Consider the following 6001-nt stretch of genomic DNA (forward strand, 5'->3'; position numbering starts at 1 on the left):
TGATCAAGGAGAAGGGATAAGCTCTGTGTGACTTATACCCTGGTTAAACCTCGGAGGTAGGTCGAATGACCCCTTGACGGATCCCGTGATGGCTAGTCAGGTCTAGCTAAGGTGGGTAATGGCTTTGATGGGATCTGCACCGGCACTAAGGTGTTCGTGCTATGGTACCCCACCTGTGGGTAAAGTTGCACACCTCTGCAGAGTTAAAATCTATTCGAATAGCCGTGCCCACGGTATTGGGCAAGTTACGGTGTGGTCACATAACTAGTGTTTCTCTCTGGGAATGGATGGACTGGTGTGAGTGGTTTGGAAAGTGTCCGGCAGTTGTGCCGTGTGCTACGGCGGACGGGGAGTCCGGTAGCAGTTTAAAACTTGGATCCTGTGTGGATCAACATCGTGTGCTCCTTGGTATTGGAAAACTTGTTTTGAAAATGTTTTCAAAATGAACCCTTGCATATAACCGAGTTTTCCGCAAATAAACCCTAACCGTACCCTTGGATTGTCCTTTGCATTAATTTCTGTTATACTCCCTCCGTGGGTGTGATTGGACTTGCTGAGTACGTTTGTACTCACCCCATTCATACTTTTACAGTGGAAGACCCAGACTACGCCCCCGAAGACAACGAGTAGGGTTTCGTCCTGCACCCAGTCTTGCCTGTGGTTGAGGCCACCGTTGGATTCCGCATGGCGCAAGACTCTGATGATCCTTTGTTCGTAGCTAGTGTAGTAGTGTGGGTTCTGGTTGTAATCCTCGCGATAGTGGCGCTTCACTGCCCATTACCGTGTAGAGTTGTACGGTGATGTACCATCTGATGTAATAAAAGTGTTATCAGCCTCCTGGGACTGATAAATCGACACTTTTAAGTCTTCCCTGATGGGGAGACGCTTCAAACCCTTTGGCAAACATTGCACTCGGCACGTATCGAGCGCTTTCCCGCTTCATGCGAGTCCACCAAAACCTTTGCTTGAGATCTTGAAACATTTTGGTACTACCTGGATGAATAGAGAATTGAGAGTTATGGGCTTCATCAAGAATTAGATGCCTCAAGCTGTGATCTTTAGGCACGACAATACGCTTCCCAAAGAATAGGACTCCTTGATCATCACAAGAAAAACATTGAGCTTTACCCTCCTTCATCAAGGTACGAATTCGGGCCATACCTTTGTTATTCCTTTGAGCTTCCTTAATTTGATCATATAGGTCGGACTTGATTATGAGAGCACCAAGATAACCCTCCATGACCATTCCTATTTCAAGTTTTCGGAATTCATCACAAAGAGTATGGAGAGGAGGTCCCATAGTCAAACAAATGCATTGGGCCTTGCGGCTTAGTGCATCGGCAATGACATTCGCCTTACTGGGATGATAGTGAACTTCAAGATCATAATCTTTGATTAACTCAAGCCACCTACGTTGCCTCATGTTGAGATCGGATTGGGTGAAGATATATTTGAGACTTTTATGATCGGTGTAGATATTGCAATGATTACCAAGAAGATAGTGGCGCCATATCTTTAGAGCATGGACAACGACCGTGAGCTCCAAATCATGGGTTGGATAGTTTTCTTCATATCGCTTGAGTTGACGAGAGGCATAGGCCACCACTTCGCCTTCTTGCAGAAGAACACAACCAAGACCGACGCGAGAGGCGTCACAATAGACATCAAAGTTCTTGTGAATATTTGGTTGAGCAAGAACGGGAGCGGTAGAAAGATGATTTTTGAGAGTTTGAAAGGCTTCCTCACAGGCTTGGGACCATTCAAACATGACTCCATTTTTCAATAACTCGGTCATAGGCTTGGCAATTTTTGAAAAGTTTTCTATGAACCGGCGATAGTATCCCGCAAGTCCAAGAAAACTCCGGATATCGGTGACATTTCGAGGTTGTTTCCATTCAAGAACATCTTGCACCTTGCTAGGATCGATGGCGACGCCACCCTTGGAGAGAATATGACCAAGAAAAGATACTTTCTCAAGCCAAAACTCGCACTTGCTTAACTTGGCATATAGACGATGCTTCCGAAGTTTTTGCAATACAATATGGATGTGACGAGCATGATCATCTTGAGTCTTCGAATAGATAAGAATATCATCAATGAAGATAACCACAAAGATGTCAAGTTCCTCCATGAAGATACTATTCATCAAGTACATGAAATACGCAGGTGCATTGGTGAGGCCAAAGGACATGACGGTGTACTCATAGAGACCATATCTAGTAGAGAAAGCCATTTTTGGAATATCTTCTTGGCTAATCTTAATTTGATGATAACCCAACCTTAGATCAATCTTGGAGAAATAGCAAGCTTCCGAAAGTTGGTCAAATAAGATATCAATGCGAGGAAGGGGGTATTTATTTTTAATGGTGACCTCATTCAACGGACGGTAGTCAACACACATCCGTAGGCTATCATTCTTCTTCACGAAGAGAGCCGGGCATCCCCAAGGAGAGGAACTCGGACGAATGAAACCCTTATCCAATAGGACCTTGAGTTGCTCTTTCAATTCCTTCAACTCCTTAGGGGGCATACGGTAAGGACGCTTGGAAATGGGAGCCGTCCCGGGCATTAGCTCAATAACAAACTCCACCTCACGATCGGGAGGCATGCCCGGTAATTCTTCCGGAAAGACATCCGGATACTCGCAAACCACGGGAATATCTTCTAACGCCGTGGTTTCGTTAACCATCATGGCATAGAGACAAACTTCCTTTTTGGCGAGGGAGAAAAGAACTCTATTCCCGGAGGGGTGCAAGAGATCGATAGTGCGTGGCCCACATTTGATGACCCCATCATGTTTTCCCAACCAATTCATCCCAAGGATTACATCTAAACCTAGCTTATCTAGGATGAGAAGGTTCGCTCGGAAAGTGGCTCCCTCAATAAGAATTGGAACTTTGTCTACAAAATGTTTTGAGATGATTTCCCCACCCGATGATTCTATGTGGTGTGGTAGTGGGAGGGTTTGCATTTGAAATTTACTATGCATCATGAATTTCTTGTTAATGAAGGAAAGGGTTGCTCCGGAATCAAAAAGGACAAGGGCGGGATGAGAATTTATTAGAAGCGTACCCATGAGCACGTCGGCATCTTCCAGAATCTCTTCCGCGGTGGTGTAATTGAGGCGGCCACGCTTAGGAGCTTGTGATGGCTTGGCGCCTTGACGTGGTGCTTGCGGTGGAGGGTTGTTGGGCCTCGGTGCATTGGAGGCACCCCCTTGCCTTGGAGATGTGGCCCATACCACCACAATTGTAGCATGGCCCCTTGCGGCACCGCTTGGGTTGTTCCAATAGGCATTGGCCGGCCTTGGAGCTTGTCCTTGAGGAGGTTGAGGGTGGTGTGCAACCCACATAGGGCGCGGTGGTTGCGCATCCGGCGCATGAGGTGGAGGAGGTTGTGGCACCACACATGGGCGGGAGGAGCTACCACCCGCCGAGTTAGAAGCGGGACGCTTGTGCTTGGCCTCAAGTCTCTTCATCTTATGTTCAGCGTGAATGGCAATATTCACCAAGTCATTGAAGTCATCAAACTTGGTGGTAGAGAGCTTGTCTTGCAATTCTTCCGAGAGGCCGTCATAAAACCTCTCCCGCTTCTTAGCATCGGTGGACACTTCGTCGGGTGCATATTGAGAGAGAGCGTTGAAGGCATTGACATAAGACATTACATCCCGATAACCTTGAGTGAGATTGAGGAATTCCTTCTTCTTGATGTCCATGATACCCTTGGGGATGTGAAAGGAGCGAAATGCCATCCGGAACTCCTCCCACGTGAAACGGTGATTCGCGGGTTGAGAGGCCTTCCAATTCCGCCACCAAGCCCCCGGGGCATCATGAAGTTGGTGAGCGGCAAATAAGACCTTCTCATGTTCTTCACATTGGATGAGATTGCGCTTCTCTTCAATGACATGAAGCCAAAAATCTGCATCGAGAGGATCCTTGGAACCACGGAAGATGGGTGGGTTGGTGCAGAAGAAATCCCCATACTTGTTCACTGAGGCTCTTCCCTAGGAGCTTGATTGCCGGCGTTGCCCAAGTTGCCAATATGGTTGACCAATTGCCCGAGGAGTTGAGTTTGTTGGGCAAGCACATCCGCGAGAGTGGGGTGGATGGGAGGGTTGGGAAGATCGTTATTGTTGTTGTTGTTGTTGTTGTGGTTATTATTCCCACCCGAACCGTTTCCGCGGTTCGTGCCGGTTCCCGAACGTAAATTCATCCTAGCAAGAATTCAGATAGGTTAGCGATCGAGGAAGAATGGTAATGATCTTAAGGAGGAGCGATGAAATGATAAAGCATAGATAATGATTTGATGTAAGATCGAGACTCGAACGATAACTATCAAAGCAAAATTATAAATACCCGATTACTAGAGACATAAGTTTGACAAGCGCAAAAGATTGGGACATCAACATTGGAGGTCATTTAGGGCAGATTTGGAGATCATAAAGGATGAGAAATGGTCACTTACATGCTTCATAAATTATTATATGCATATGAGTGCATGCATGCAACATATGAGTGCAATATGTCGTTACCTCACATCGTTCCCACACAATAATATAAGGCTCATAATAAGTTTTTAGCAAGCATGCAAAGATTACGCAAGATTAACTTGCACAAATACGGTTACACTAATAGCATTTAGGCATAATCATAACCATAAGGTCGACTTAACTTTAGTCCATAAGCATTCAACAAGTTCAACCAACACAAAATGAGCGCGTTTTAACGTCCTAGCGCTTAATTCCACCTTACAACCACATTACTCAAAGTGCCACGACCCTCCTACTAGCACTTGGAATAATGGGCGACTCTCCCTCTCACCAAACGATAAACGAGTCACGGGTCAAGAAGCTCCGGGAATCCCGAAAGTTCCATGCGGGTGACGGGCTTCACATGGAACCGACGCACGTGCAACCCCATCGAAATGGGATTGTACGTCTCTCTCGCCTCGGCCCATGCACCCACCACGTGCGGAAAGTGATGCGAAGGAGGCACCTCCTCATGCGGCGTGTTCCGTGGCCAATCATTCATGATCTTCTTAGGCAACCTCATTGACCGAAGGTATGGCTCCACTTGTTATTGGAGGCGGACGAGACGGCTCCTTGTCTCCAACTCCCATACCAAACTCCGGTGCGCCATCTCATAGGCAGAAACGGTGTCCCCCATGCACTTCTCCAAAGTGTAAGGCCCAACCGGAGGCGAGACAATGTGAGCAATGGGAGCCTCGAGTCCCCGCACCGGAACATAAGTGAAAGGAGCCTCCCAAAGCTCGCGGTGCTCGTGGCGAAGGCAGGTAATAGCTTCATGTGCCACCTCTTGAATAACCATCTCCACCAAGGTACCACAAGCGCGGAAGTCGTACTTCACTGCTCCCACCACCATCCTTGCCTCAAGGTGGAGGATCGCCATGTAGTCCACCAAACCGACTCCATAGCCACGAGCATAGACCCAATACTTGGGCTGAAACATGTAGTGCGCCCTCCTCAACATCTCATTGAAGATCGCAGGGAACCCAATCGTCTCCGGAGCGCGGGTCGCCATGATCAACTTGGACATCTATCCATAAAGACATGAGAGATTAAGCACATTTAATTAATAGGTGAAGCAATAGAGGGAAACATAGCTCTAAGACTAAGAGAGAAAGTTAGCAATTAATCCTTAGGTTCAAATTCTACAAGAAATAAATATTAGTGCAAGTACTCAATTTTATTTCGCTCTCAACCCCCTTTAAGCAAAATTTTAAGTTCACTTCATGGAACCTCGGCTCTGATACCCGCTGTGAGAACCGGCCAATTTAACATCATTTTAGGCGAATCGCAAGTCATTATCATGAACATGAGGATTAACATGCGCTCGCACTAACGGCGTGCCACGGGTTAACCCACATCTAGATTATAAAGGACCAACCCATCATTCGCCTAAAATGATATCAAATCCGGTAGTCCCGGTATGTGCTCCACCATATGTGACGCCCTGAAAATTTCCAAGTCAATTACGCGCTA

The sequence above is a fragment of the Panicum hallii genome, chromosome 2 (assembly GCF_002211085.1).
Source record: "Panicum hallii strain FIL2 chromosome 2, PHallii_v3.1, whole genome shotgun sequence".
In the NCBI taxonomy this organism is placed as follows: Eukaryota; Viridiplantae; Streptophyta; class Magnoliopsida; order Poales; family Poaceae; genus Panicum; species Panicum hallii.